Source organism: Anolis carolinensis, chromosome 5, assembly GCF_035594765.1.
Source record: "Anolis carolinensis isolate JA03-04 chromosome 5, rAnoCar3.1.pri, whole genome shotgun sequence".
Classification (NCBI taxonomy): Eukaryota; Metazoa; Chordata; class Lepidosauria; order Squamata; family Dactyloidae; genus Anolis; species Anolis carolinensis.
This window is the reverse complement of record NC_085845.1, coordinates 35,801,471-35,816,106: the sequence shown is the minus strand read 5'-3', so window position 1 is coordinate 35,816,106 and position 14,636 is coordinate 35,801,471. Positions and strand designations below refer to the sequence as shown.

The following is a 14,636-nucleotide window of genomic DNA, read 5'->3' as shown; positions in this document are numbered from 1 at the left end:
GGTAAAAGAGTGCCCCATGCAAACATGCAGACATGCCAGCAACATGATCAGCGATGTCTAGGGATAACAGGCTCCTCGGCATAGAAAAATAGAACAAGAGCACCTTTTCATGGCCAAAGTTGAGTCTCTTCCAGATGTCAGGGATGAAAAAGGGAAGGCCTATACCTTTGTCTATGTATTGTATATTGTTGTTGTTCACTGTGTATTTATTTATTATTTATTTATTGTTCAAACTTATTTGCCGCCACTCCCCTAGGGCTCAGGGTGGTTTACAAGAACAGGCTAAAATCTAACAATTTAAAAACATCTTTAAAACATCTTTTAAAAACATCAGTAACAGAAATCAAAAGCCTGCCGAAACAGGTGTGTCTTACATGCCCTGCGGAAGGCTGATAAGTCCCCTAAGGCACGAACTTCAGGTGGCAGAGTGTTCCAGAGAGATGGCACCACTGCTGAAAAGGCTCTGCATCTAGTTGTTGTTAGACACAAGGTTTTAAAACTGGGAATTTCCAATAGGTCTTGGTCCTCAGAACGGAGGGATCTCTGGGGTTTGTAGGGGGTGAGGCGGTCCCTCAGGCATTGAATGTTTTCTTTATATGTGTGTACTGTAATCCGCTCCAAGTCCCTCCAGGAAGATAAAGTGGAATATAAATAAAGTGTATTATTATTATTATTATTATTATTATTATTATTATTATTATTATTCACAATATCTGTTTGAACTGGGTTATATGAGTTCACATTGCCATATAATCCAGTTCAATGTGGATTTTATACAGCTGTGTGGAAGGGGCCATAGTTCAAGCAAAACTTAGACTGGATTTACTGCTCCACTGAAGTAGAGTTGCCAGGTGCCATTGACTATTTGTATTCCTTGATTGGATTTGACCTACTTTAAAACCCCAAAGTCACCTCCAACAGGCATCCCATGCTTCAAAATGATCAGGTAGGATCAAAGAAATGTCTAGTAACCCACTCCCTCATCCAGACATAAAATGATTATGGAAACTCTGAAGCATCGTGGAATGCTTGTGTGAGGCAGTTTCAGGACTTCCAGGGTATGAAAACAGCCATCGAGAAGATCCTTTCTTTTATCCTCATGTCAGGACCAGGAGTAGAGTGACTCTTGCAAATTACAAAGCCCAGGCAGTTCTGTTCTATTGATAAATGTGATCTTTCAAATAGCTATTTTACTGTCTATAATGTTATGAATGGAGTTTATTGGCTCTATATAAAGTTATTCGTTCATTTTATTTCCCATAACGTAATACATTACCAAAATTTCCCATATTTTCCTATCAAAAATGTTCTGGGTTGTCTATTTGTTGTTTTATTTTCATGATGTATAGTTTTATCTTGCTTTTTGATAGTTCAACTACATCTTTGACTTTTGTGTGCGGTGGATTTTAACTATGTTTGCTTTAACTGTTATGAGCTGCCTTGGGTCTCCAAGGGGTGGGAGGTGGGAAGCAATATACAAATACATCATCCTCAATCATTATCATCTCCAGGCTTGGTCTACAAGGTGGCTTTCAGGGCAATTAAAACTTCCAATTACAACACAGTAAATTTGTATTGAAATACAAATGAAAGTAATGAAACCTATTCACCAAATAATGAAAACGACGAAAACCATTTTTATCATCATGCTTCTGGGCTTAACAGTTAGTTACAGGTGGTGTGCCTCAATAATAGGGCTTTTACCGACTGGTGAAAGGTTAACCTAACCTCCTTTGGAACGTGTTTCATCTTCTGGCAAAAAGCCATCAAAAAGCCTTGAGTCTCAACCAGATGTGCCTCTGAAAGTTATGGAATTAGGAGATGGGTCTCCCCTGCAAATCTCAAAGCCAGACCACTTATACAGAGAACAATGCAGTCTTCAAGATAGTATGGACCCAAAGCATACAGATTTATAGCTCCTAAACCAGTAGGCAGCTGTATTGGGAGTGAAGAAGGTAAAGGTTTCCCCTGACATTAAGTCTAGTTGTGTCAGACTCTGGGAGTTGGTGGTCATCTCCATTTCTAAGCCAAAGAGCCAGCGTTGTCTGTAGACACCTCCAAGGTCACGTGGCCGGCGTGACTGCATGGAGCGCCATTACCTTCCCACAGAAGCAGTAACTATTGATCTACCCACATTTGCATGTTTTCGAACTGCTGGGTTGGCAGAAGCTGGTGCTAATAGCAGGAGCTCACTCCCCTCCCCAGATTCCAACTGCAAACCTTTCAGTCAGCAAGTTCAGCAGCTCAGTGGTTTAACCCGCTGCGCCACTGAGGGCTCCTGGGAGCAAAGAAATAAATATTAAAATGTAAGCTGATAAACGTATCAGCAATAGGAGTGGAGGTTTATAATCAGTCTTGACTAATTTATTAGATTTGAGTCTTAGATTTTAATTTTGTGTATGTCAGTTTTGCTACAAAATGATTAGATTTAGAAATCATAATGTACGTAACCATTTATAGATGAAATGTTAAAAAAAAACAAGGGGCCATTATTAGTAGTTTGCCAGGTAGTACCTAAAATCCGCATCTTAGATGGCTGATATTCTTCTGGCCACTTACATGTCAGCAAATGTTATTTTTATAGAGCTGGTAGCTGCAAGTGTTAAAGTAAATCCCATAATTGACAGGTTAGTGGTTTGTGGAGGCAGGGACTTCCCTGGAGGGGATTTCTTGATTAATTGTGATGGCAGATTTAAGGCAGACTGGTTGCCAGTGCAAGGCAGCTGATTACATAGTGTCTAATTACAGACTTTCCACTTTCCAGGGCAATGGAGTGTCATGTGTAAACCTGCCAAGATTCTTGCAAGACAGAAAATGTAGTAGAAGTCAGGCTGACCGAAAAGAAAGCCCTTGGTGGTATTACATATCACTGATGAATCACTGCTCAATATGAAATGTGGAGAAGAGGAAACGACTGATAAGAGGAAATAACATCAACAGGCTCTCAGAACTCTCTCCTTGGGATAAAGTGCAACACATTAAGATTGAGCTAACTCTGCTGTGAGTAAAAGCTTTTAAATGCTGCATATTCCTCAAGTTTGGAATGGGAAAATAAGGGAATTCTCGATAGCATGCATTTAATAAAATCTCAGTGAATGTATCTTGCATAGTTCTATTCATGATCTGCAATGAAACCTGTTTGTTCTTTTTCATTGTTCCAGATGGTCAGCCATCCTTTCTTTAAGAGGGTCCACCCAGTTTTCTGGGTCAGTCTGCATTCCACAGCTAGTGGCTCAGTTCTCATGGGGCTGTTTTGAGACTACTCCTTTATGCTTCCATCATTATTATTCCATCATTATATGCCTTACCTCAGTATTTAGGCATTGAACTTTTGCCCATTTATTGTAAGCCGCCTTGAGTCTGCTCGGGAAGAAAGGTGGGGTAAAAGTGATGTAAATAAATAATAAATAAATAAATACTGCCAAATGTAATATAGCAGTATACTACAGTTAAGGTATCCTCTGCGCTACATTACCCACCATTATAACTATTCTGCTCTAGGCTATTTCAAAAATGGCCTGTGGAATTTCAGTGAGATTAACAGAGATGTCCATATTTTCTTATTTTATCCTTGCAAGATTGTGAGAGTTTTTGAAGAATTTTGGATGATTCATTGTATTTGAGGAGCTTTCCCCCTAAAAAAATATTTTGTACCATGTGTACAAAAACTAATTTTGGGTACAAACCTTCTTTTTTGCCAAAAAGAAATTATTTAGGGGTTGAAAACTATGATATAAATGGTTTTTCATATAGTTGCTGCTGATTAAAAGGCTCTTATTGTTTTGCTGTTACACCAAGATGAACAATTTCATAATGATGGACAATTTCTCTAGTTAGATGTCTTATCAAGACACCTTTTCATGATTTTTTTTTCAAGTATTCTAGAAAAAGTGATACCTATGTTTCTCCACTATTAGGGAACATCCTCCCTAATAGGAACATCCTCCCCAGTGCATAACCATAGAAGAATGTGAACCAAACAGAGTGACAGTAAAACCCAATACTATTCTGTTTAAACTAAGAGTGTACAATAGAATGGGCACATAGTTCTATTATCACTATAATGTGTCATGACTTCCATGGCAGATATAATAGGTACTTTCTATTAAAGATGTGAGTAAAAAAAAAATTCTTCATTTCCTTCGTGCTGTCATTTCATTTGGACCGTTGATCTACACAAAACGAATGACGACATTTTCATTGGAAGCTGCACAGTCATCGTGCTTGCTTTCATTTTCCTTTCTTTTCGGCCCCGTAACAATAAGCAGGTACTGACAGAGGGATGCTTTCCCATTATTTCCGATATGTGCCAATGGGTGTTAATAATAATAATATTAATAATAACAATAGTACTCTGGGAAAGACCCAAATGTTTTTAAAAGTTGGTGAACTTTAAAGAGTAAAAATGCCCTCTGTGTGTGGTGATTTTCACCCCTGTATCCCAAAAACTGAGCGGGTAGGTGAGCCTCGGAAGCCCTCCCATTGTAGTCAATGGTCCATAAATTTACGTTTTTTTCATAAGCCAGACAAAAATTCTGTTTGTATAGGCGCCCCATTTTCGTCAGCGGGAACAAATACAAAAATGAGACAAAATGAATGTAACTCCACAAAATGAGCAGCAATTCCATACAAAAGCACACTACTTTTTATATGTCAATACTTTCCATATGTCAGAATGAAAAGTAAATAAATAAAAAGTAAACAAATGGAAGAAAGATCTGTTACACCACTAGTTGTTGTCTTCATAAATTCATGTATAATGAGATCTGAAGTCAAGATACTGGAGAACTGCTTTAAAGGTCAATTAGGTCAACAGCAACACGTTTTACATCATCTACCAGTACTGTCAGTGTCTTATTACTTCTTAAAAATCACATATCAAAAACAAGTATCATGTGTATCAAACCTAGTTAATGTTTATTATATATCAAAACATCCTCATAGCTAACATTTAATAACAATGTACAATCAAGAATACATCTTGCTTCTGCATTCTCCTCTACAGCAGAAATACCTCCAAAAAAAAACTTGATATTACAGTCCACAAAATATAATTTTTATGACATTTTCGAGGAGAATTTTTCTTCTAGCAGTAAATACAGTTAATGAAGTCAAGTCTGATTATTAGTGCACCTGCTTTTCTATTTCTGTGCTGTGGATGGACATTATGCACACTGATATTTGACAGAGCAATCAACCCAACATTTCATAACTAACTGAAATTATGAAGAACCAAGCCTAGTGCACTGCGAAATAATTATATCCCCGGAAAACATGAAAATGAAGTCAATGCATGAATGGTGTAAAATAATATTGTGTGAATTATTGTATGTTTTATCGGTACAAAGTAGTGAAAGCTCTCTCCTGACTTTCAGTTCATGCACCGATGAGGTGCTTCTGGATTATTTTCTGCGGTGTATAACACATCTTCTCCCCCATTCCCTTTCCTTTCCCATTAGTAGGTGATTTATGCAATTCCCCATTGTTTTCTGTCAGTTTCTTTTGATTTGTGAACAAGCTGGAATGGGCCCAGGGCAGATGAGAGAGTATGGTAAAAGAGGGATGTTTGAAAGAATTGTTACATGCATCCCTTACTCTGTAAAAGCCAAACATGTAATTTTTCAAAATGGCAGCTCTGTAATTTCACCTTGCCCACTCATTTGGCAGGAAGGAAAGCTACAACCTGATGACAGTTGTGAAACAGAAGTAATTGAAAAGGCTTTTTTTATTATTATCTGGAGGTCAAAATATTCAGAAGGTGGAAAAGAAGCAGACATTGTGCCTGCCTATAACTTATGGAATTCACCCGTTACTCCCAGACCCTTATTTATATTGTGGAGTGGGGCAGAGAAGGGATGAAAGAAACTTCCATAAGAACAATAACAAAGTGAAGTAAATGAAAATTGCATTTTTATGATTGGGAGAGCAAAATTCAGGGGCTTGATTTCAATTGAACTTAACATTACATAGATTCAGTTTTTTTTAATTTTCTTGAACTTTCAGCAGAAGTTCAAGAAGGATTTGTGCAATATATATCCAAAAGGCAAATGTCTACATTTGGCTGTATGATAGTTTTGTAATACAATCAGGACCGTAGCCAGAAAAAAATTTCGGGAGGGGTTTTGAAAATTTGGGGGGGGGGGTTGATCCCCTGACCCACCCGCCCCCTGGATTCAGGACTGTCAATATCTGCTTGAGATAGTGCCTGGAGGGACTCTTAATTTTTTGTGTCTCATAGACTTAGCATGGGGATTTGGTTAACCAGTTAAAATTCACGAGTAAACCAAGTTTTTTTAAAACTTGAAATTTGGGGGGGGGGGGGTTGAACCCCTAAACCTCCCCCCCCCCCGGCTACAGGCCTGAATACAATACACACACCACTTCATCACATGCAGGGAGAGAAGCATCTTATAATTGCTTCCCTCCTTTGCCAGTACAGAGCCCCCTGGAGCCCATCACATAATGCAGAGCTACTTCCAGCAGGGCTCCATGGAACTTCGTGCCAGCAGTGTTGTAGCAGCAGAGCCCAGAGGAGACAGGTATACACCCAACTCCTCATAGAAAAAAGTGGCAGGAGCCAAAGATGAATGAAGGAAAGCAGAAAAATGTTGTGGAAAGGGATGACATGGACCCTGGTGGTAGGAAACACAATGAGACGGTTTCCTACACTGCCCCACGATTTCCTTCGCTGTCCCCGTTTTACAAAGGACCATCTGATGAGATCCTCAGATAAAGTGTTGACAAATCCATTTTAGGTCTGCTTACAAGCATATCCAATTTAGTTCAACAAGACTACCTCCCAAATCAGTGATGAAGAACTTTTGTCTAATACTATATATTCTTGTTCATTAAAATTCTTTTCTTAGTTTCCAATTCCTTTTTCCAGGATTTGTGGAATATCTATTGACAATCAAATGGGATGGGCTTATGATTAGCAGAGAATTGCTAAGTAACCCACTGGAATACAAAAATATTTACTTTCTATATATACATACACAATCATTATTTTCTTTATATTTCATGTCAAAAGCATTGCATAATAAATAAGTTTAAAAGTGATAAAGGAAATCACAAGCAGCTAAATAGTTTTAGACCAAAAGTGGGCAACAGTGACCGCATTGTCCGTGGCTTTGAACAACTCCTCCTCCGTGCATGAGGCAGGGCATTGTGGGCAAGCAGACATATGCAGAGTTGTTTGTTCTGCTCCACAGTCACACAAGGTGGAGGGTTCCTCCAGGTAGTGCCACCTTGACAAGTTGTCTTTTGATCTGCCCACTCTGCTTCTGAGTCTGTTCAGGGACTTCCAAGTTGCCCATTCTTGGTTTGCCCCTGGAAGAAGACCCTCATGGATTGCCTGGTTTAGCTGCCCAGAGGGACACCCTTGCTGTTGCTGGGGGAACATCAAGAGGAGTGATGGTTCTCATGAAGTCCTTCCATGATACACAATCATGATATCCACCTTACTTTTATATTTTGGAAGTGCTACATTTATTCATTCAGCCTTCCTCAGCGGCCATAATGAACCCTGTTGAAATTTGGAAATAAATATAGGTTGGGATTCATGATTGTAGTTACAAATATGCAATCTAGAGTTACACATTTGTAACCAATGTGTATTCACAAACCCTACATGTTCAATAATTTAATCAATAGGTAGAGATCATAAAAGGCTCCCAGCCTGGACTGATCAGGCACCAGCCAGCCATGATACGTGATGACGGTCTGTTAGGATGCAAAAGTTTTATTTTTAAAAAAATGTTTTCTCTACAGGGACTACACGGATATTTATATATATATATATATATATATATATATATATACACACACACACACACACACACACACACACACACACACACACACACCTTCCAGGTGTCTTCAACTTTAGAACAATCGAGTCACATATACTTGGAAGTTTCACAGCTGTTGTAGTATCTCCAGAATAGTGCAGAAACTGACTTACAAATTTGGCTGATTCTAAGAGGGTACAATAGAAAATAAATGAAACAGAAGCAACTGGATGTCCATTTTTGTCTGAAAAACTGGTTGTTTTCATGTTAAACAATACAAGAAAGTGTCCTCCTACTGAAAACTCCCAAGAGAGTCATTCCACCTTTTTTTTTTCTTTTGCCAATAAGAGGGAGTCCAAGGGAATGTGGCAGTCACAGAAACAGTATGGGTGGATTTGTTTAGCCTCAGGCTTTGCCTACCTCTGTGTTACACAAAAGAGCTAGGCTAGATTCTTGGACTACTGTACTTTCCATATAATATTCATATTTGCACCCATGTTTTTACATTTCTGCTAAAGCTTAGTGTTCTACCTATAGGCAATGCTTGAACATTCATCCTAGTCTAACACCCTTAATAGTAGTCTTACGTGTCAGGTATCATCTTATCTCTTCAATCATATTGATCCCATCAAGAGGTAGATGGAACTGCTGTTTATCAATATACAGTTGGTTTTTTTCCTGTGGGTGCAGTTAGGTGGAATGTCCAAAGTTGCCATATTCTTTACTCTGATTGAAATAGTTATTAACAAAATTTCAATAAATCATTTATTACTTCTGCAAGGTTTACATGCCACTGAAAAAGTCTGTAAGCCAGCCAAAAATGATCTGTTTTTCAACAGGATCAGCCCTTACAAGTTTCGGATACGTCAGAACACAGCTCCTTTCTATTCTGAGTCACAGTCCCATATGGCTTATGATATTCCTGTTGACTGACATTGTTGAGTGATCAAACATATATAAGCAATGTCCTGGACAAATGTTAGAATAGCACTTTGTAAAAATACCTATTGCAGGGTTATGTAGTCTGGCAGCATTGGGGCAGGTTCGACACATAGATTTCTGGATAGCTCTGCAAAAGGGAAGTAGAGAAGTGGATAATAATTTGGGAATTGGAAATGTTGAGTGCCACAACGTTTTCACCCCTGAGAAGAGCAAGACAGTTAGTGCTGTCTTCTATTATTAGCAGCAGTCTTAAAAGTTTTGAACAGAATACCAAAAATGTTATATGTTTGTTTTCATCTTTCAAGAACAGAAGAAGTGAAAATTTTACCCTGGTTCCTGTTCTAAAGTTAGCCATAGAAAGGTCTTTTTACTGAAAATGCTGGCATAGCTATGGGTATAAAAGAAGCAGCTAACCATGCCTTTAAAAACTCACAGTATACCGTAACCCATTATCAAAGAACTGATATATAAACAATAGAACAAAGTCCAAAAGGGTTCCCATGCTACAGGTGAGGAAATCTTCCATTTCAGAGGAACACCAGATGAAAAGGACACAGTGAACTAAGCCTCTTCCACAGATGAGAGAAAGAGGAGTAACCTAAGAAGTTTTTACGGCTGTTAAACACAAACATCTAACTCAGGTGTTGCCTTCTGGCAATTTTTGTGTGTTGTTGATTATTAATCCTTGCAGTTTAATCACTGTAAACACAGATGATAAATGCCTTAAAAGAAGAAAACCTCTTTTTATGTTGTCTTTAGCACAGCATCATTTTTTTTACTCTTCCCATAAATGGTAAACCACACTATCTAAACTCTCACCACAATAAGAAATGTAATCCTTTTGACTTGAGTAAACATATTTTAGGCAGGAGGCAGTTGTCAAAACCATGTTGCTAAGGTACTATTTTGCAGAAAAGCATTCATCTTGAACTATTCAGAGATTGTTTTTAATATATTTTGCACGTTCCACCTGAATTCTGCTTTAGTCCTTTATTTATTTATTTATTTATTTATTTAATTTATATACCGCTCTTCTCCCCCAGGGGGACCCAGAGCGGTCTTACATAATGGCAAGATTAATGCCCCATATAATACAAAATATAGTAAAACAAACGATCGTAAAAACACACTTAAAAACCAATATTATACCCCATTTAAAACAGTAAAGCACTGTGTGACCATTACAACAGGGCCAGTAGCATTGGGCCAAAAGTCAGAGCCAGTCTGTATTCAATTACACATTAATCCAGCGAATACATCAGATTATATCGACCGTATCTTAGGATGGGCCAAAAGCTTGGTCCCACATCCAGGTCTTCAGCTGCTTCCTAAAAGACATGAGTGAGGGGGCTTCCCTAATCTCCCTTGGCAAGGAGTTCCACAGCCACCACCGAAAAAGCCCTGTCCCTCGTTCCAGCCAAATGCACCTGTGATGGCGACGGGACCGAGAGCAGGGCCTCACTGGAAGATCTTAATCTGCGGGGCGGCTCATAGGGGGAGATACGTTCGGAGAGGTAAGTTGGACCAGAGCCGTTTAAGGTTTTGTAGGCCAAAGCCAGCACTTTAAATTGTGCCCGGAAGCTAACAGGCAGCCAGTGGAGCTGCTTCAACAGAGGAGTTGTATGCTCCCTGTACGGCGCTCCAGTTAATAACCTGGCTGCAGAACGTTGGACTAGTTCCAGCTTCCGAACAGTCTTTGAAGGCAACCCCACGTAGAGCGCATTGCAATAGTCCAAACGAGATGTAACCAGAGCGTGGACCACCGTGGCCATGTCAGGCTTCCCAAGGTATGGGCGCAGTTGGCGCACAAGTTTGAGTTGTGCGAAGGCCCCCCTGGCCACCGCCGAAACCTGGGGTTCCAGGCTCAGCGATGAGTCCAGGAGGACACCCAAACTGCGAACCTGCGCCTTCAGGGGGAGTGCGACCCCATCCAGCACAGGCTGTAACCCTATACCCTGTTCGGCCTTACGACTGACCAGGAGGGCCTCTGTCTTGTCTGGATTCAACTTCAATTTGTTCTCCCTCATCCAGTCCGACACAGCAGCCAGGCACCGGTTCAGGATCTGGACGGCCTCCTTGGAAGCTGGAGAAAAGGAGTGATAGAGTTGGACATCATCTGCGTACAGATGACACCGAACTCCAAAACTCCGGATGATCTCACCCAGCGGCTTCATGTAGATGTTAAACAACAAAGGGGACAGTACTGAACCCTGTGGGACTCCACAAGACAACGGTTGTGGAGCCGAACAGCTGTCCCCTATCAACACCTTCTGGGTACGGTCCTCAAGGAAGGACTGGAGCCACTGCAATGCAGTACCCCCAAGGCCCATTCCCACGAGGCGACCCAGAAGGATACCGTGGTCTACGGTATCGAAGGCTGCTGAGAGATCCAGGAGAACCAGCAGGGACACACTCCCCCTGTCGAGCTCTCTGCGGAGATCATCCACCAAGGAGACCAAGGCCGTCTCAGTTCCATGCCCCGGTCTGAAGCCAGACTGTGCCGGATCCAGATAATCAGTTGCTTCCAAGAATCCCTGGAGTTGCGAGGCAACCACACGTTCCACGACCTTGCCCAAAAAGGGGAGATTGGAAACAGGCCGAAAGTTATTCCAATTAGTGGGGTCAAGTGATGGCTTCAACAGCGGTTTTATTACGGCTTGTTTGAGGCCGGCTGGAAGTCTGCCTTCCCGGAGGGAGGCGTTCACCACCACTCTTACCCACTCGACCAACCCCCCTCTGGCTTCTTTAACCAGCCAGGATGGGCAGGGGTCTAGGATGCATGTGGTCGCTCTCGCTTCTCCAAGGACCTTGTCCACATCCTCGGGTTGCACAGATTGAAATGAATCCATCAAAATAGGACAAGCAGGTGCTCTTGCTACATCTTCGGAGATTGCATCAACTGTGGCGTCAAGCTCGGAACGAATCAAAGCGATTTTCTTTGAAAAGAACTGGGAAAAAGCTTCACATTTCTCTGCCACATCATCTGTGGGCGCAGTTTGAGGGGTGTTGTTAAGCAGCCCTCTGACAGTTCTAAAAAGCTCGGCAGGACGGTTTTTGGCTGCCTCAATTCTAGAACTATAATAGGTTTTTTTTACAGCAGCCATTGCTTTGCAATATGTTTTCCTTTGGGCTTTAACCCGTTCTAAATTTGATTCGCTCCGTCACTTTCGCCACACACGCTCTAGACGCCTCGTCTCGCGCTTCATCGCTGCCAACTCCCCGGAGTACCAGGGCGCTAGTTTAGCTCTGCGCATTGCGAGGGGCCGCTCTGGAGTGATCGTGTCTATTGCCCTGGCCATCTCCCCATTGTAGAGAGTGACCAGAGCATCAACAGAATCACCTACCGAGGAGGCGGGAACATCCCCAAGAGCCATCAGGAATCCATTTGGATCCATAAGCCTCCTGGGGCGGACCATCTTAATGGGTCCACCACCCCCGCGGAGGTTAGGGGTTGCAGTAATTCTAAACTTGACCAAGTGGTGGTCAGTCCATGACTAACGAGAGCTCTTCCACACCACCACCATTCTCCCATCCCTGGCAAAATACCAAGTCCAGTGGGTAGGGCCAGAAATCACTTGGGACAGTCCCATGGTTGCCATGGTATCCATGAAAACCTGAGCCGCTCCCGACAGGGTGGTCTCTGCGTGTATGTTGAAGTCTCCCAGCACAAGAAGCCGCTGAGACTCCAACACCAAGCTCGAGATCACCCTGGCTAGCTCAGTCAGGGAGTTTGTAGTGTTGCGGGGTGGACGGTACACTACAAATATCCCTATACTGTCCCGGTCTCCTACCCGCAGGTGGACGCTTTCAAATGAGGTAGATTGCGGGATGAGGCATCTGGTCACGGGGATAGAATCCCTATAGATTATTGCAACCCCACCTCCCCTCCCTCCGGATCTTGGCTGGTGCTGAACAGAGTAACCTGGAGGACAGAGCTGAGTGAGGTTAGGCCCACCCGACTCGTCCAACCAGGTTTCTGTTATACAAGCCAGGTCTGCTCGCTCTTCTAATATCAGATCACTTATAGTGGTTGTTTTCCCATTAACTGATCTGGCATTCAACAGCACCAGCTTTAATCCATCAGGTCCGCCATCCCGGATGCCCAGACTCACCTTGTCAGGAGACCCTTTTGGAATACGTTTTGGAACTAATAATGATCTCTGAAAGTCCTTAGGCCCAATTAACACATTTGGTCTCCTTTTCCCGTACCTCCCTTTTCCTATAACCGTCCCAATGGCGACTCCATGGCTGGCAGAACTCCCCCCATCCTCTGCACATCCCCCACTCTCCTCCCCTGACCATTGTTTAGCTGGGTCAGCCTGACTGGGCCAATTGAACAAGCCAGATGGTGGCACTTCCCACCCTCTTCCCACCCCCCTTACATAGTCTCCAAAACCCTCCAACACTCCCCCCTCCCCTTTTACATTCACATCCACGTTCCAATTACTGAAAGTGACCTGTGCAGAGGAATGGGAGATATTGTAAAAGCATTTCCAATAACTCATTTCTTCTGTAACATTAAAAGACACATCCAACTAGTTCAAGGCAATTGATGTATTCATCATGCTAGGTTGTGGTCAATACTTCTATTAACGTGTTTAGCATGAACTAAGCAATAAAGGTATGTCTCCTTTCCTTATTAGGGTCCCATGTCTAGAACTATATAGTGGATTTGTTAGCTTCTGTATTAGTAGGATACACTGGAGTAATGAATTATGAGAAATGTGAAATGGAGGGCCTTAAAGTTTGATCTCATTTTTCCTTTAACTTATTATTTCTTCCTTCCCTCTGTTGGTAAATGACTGGTTGTTGATCTTTTCTTACAAATGCTAATTAATCTTGTTATGAGATATACTGCTATTTCATGTGTTCCAAGCAAAAGATTCCCTTAGGCATGACAGTATAGCAGAACATAGCATTATTCCCACCGGACATGCTGACCAAAATTAGAAAGAGCCATTATACATATGTCTTTCGTTACATATTACAGTTTATTTGAAGGGATTCTAGTCCAACTCCAACTGAAAGATTTTTAAAAAAACAGAAAAGAAGAAAGGATTTGTTTTAAGTTACTGATGAACAGTTGAAGCCTCGTCAGAAAATTGTGTAAATTCATTGGTCATAGTGGGCTTTATCACTATGATCAGTAATTTTTTTTATTTCCATTCGAATTACTGGTTGTTCTGCTTTGCACCTATGTATAAAGAATTGATTATGTAAATTTAATTTATATGTTTATCATAGTTATTCTATTTTAATTTACTGTTTAAAATGACATGGTTTTTGCTGATGGCCAAGTTGTCCCCACTCAGATTGCTATGGACAGCTAACTTGACACCTTAACAGGAAGCCAAAATCTTTTCCACTGGAAAAATAATGCGAGAAAGAAACATGGGCATCTTTTTAAAATAAAACCCAAAGCTCATCCTCTAACTGTGAGCACTATTTTCTCTCTTTTGTGGAGATCTGGGCAGTGGTAGCAGCAGCAGCAGCATTATCTTTCATTATATATACCCCAACTTTCACCCAGAACTAGTGCTTTTACTCACCTCTGCTCAAAATTTCTGGAATCTTCTTAGCAACAAATACATGAATATTAACTGAACACACCCCCTCGCCCACAGCTGTTACAGGAAAGGAGATTTCCTTACAGGAAAGGAGATTCTATCTAAAAATTAGAAAGAACTTCCTGTGAGAGCTTTTCAGCAGTGGAACTCTCTGCCCCAGAGTGTAATGGAGGCTCCTTCTTTGGAGGCTTTTCAGCAGAGGCTGAATAGTCAACTGTCAGGTGCTTTGGATGTGATTTTCCTGCTTCTTGAGAGGAGGTTGGGCTGGATGGCCTACAAGGTCTCTTCCAGCTCTATGATTCTATGATTTATCCCAACTACAGACATCCGCTCCCTT

At 41.4% G+C, this 14,636-nt stretch overlaps 1 long non-coding RNA gene across 1 annotated transcript in view; it reads left to right on the top strand.

Moving 5' to 3' along the window:
* The window catches only part of LOC134299768 (uncharacterized), a 44,926-nt gene extending 40,202 nt beyond the window's left edge, over positions 1-4,724 (top strand). Inside the window, exon 3 of the long non-coding RNA XR_010007021.1 lies at positions 2,765-4,724. This is a non-coding gene — a long non-coding RNA (uncharacterized LOC134299768). The remainder of the gene's footprint in view (positions 1-2,764) is intronic.
* The last annotated feature ends 9,912 nt before the right edge of the window (positions 4,725-14,636 follow it).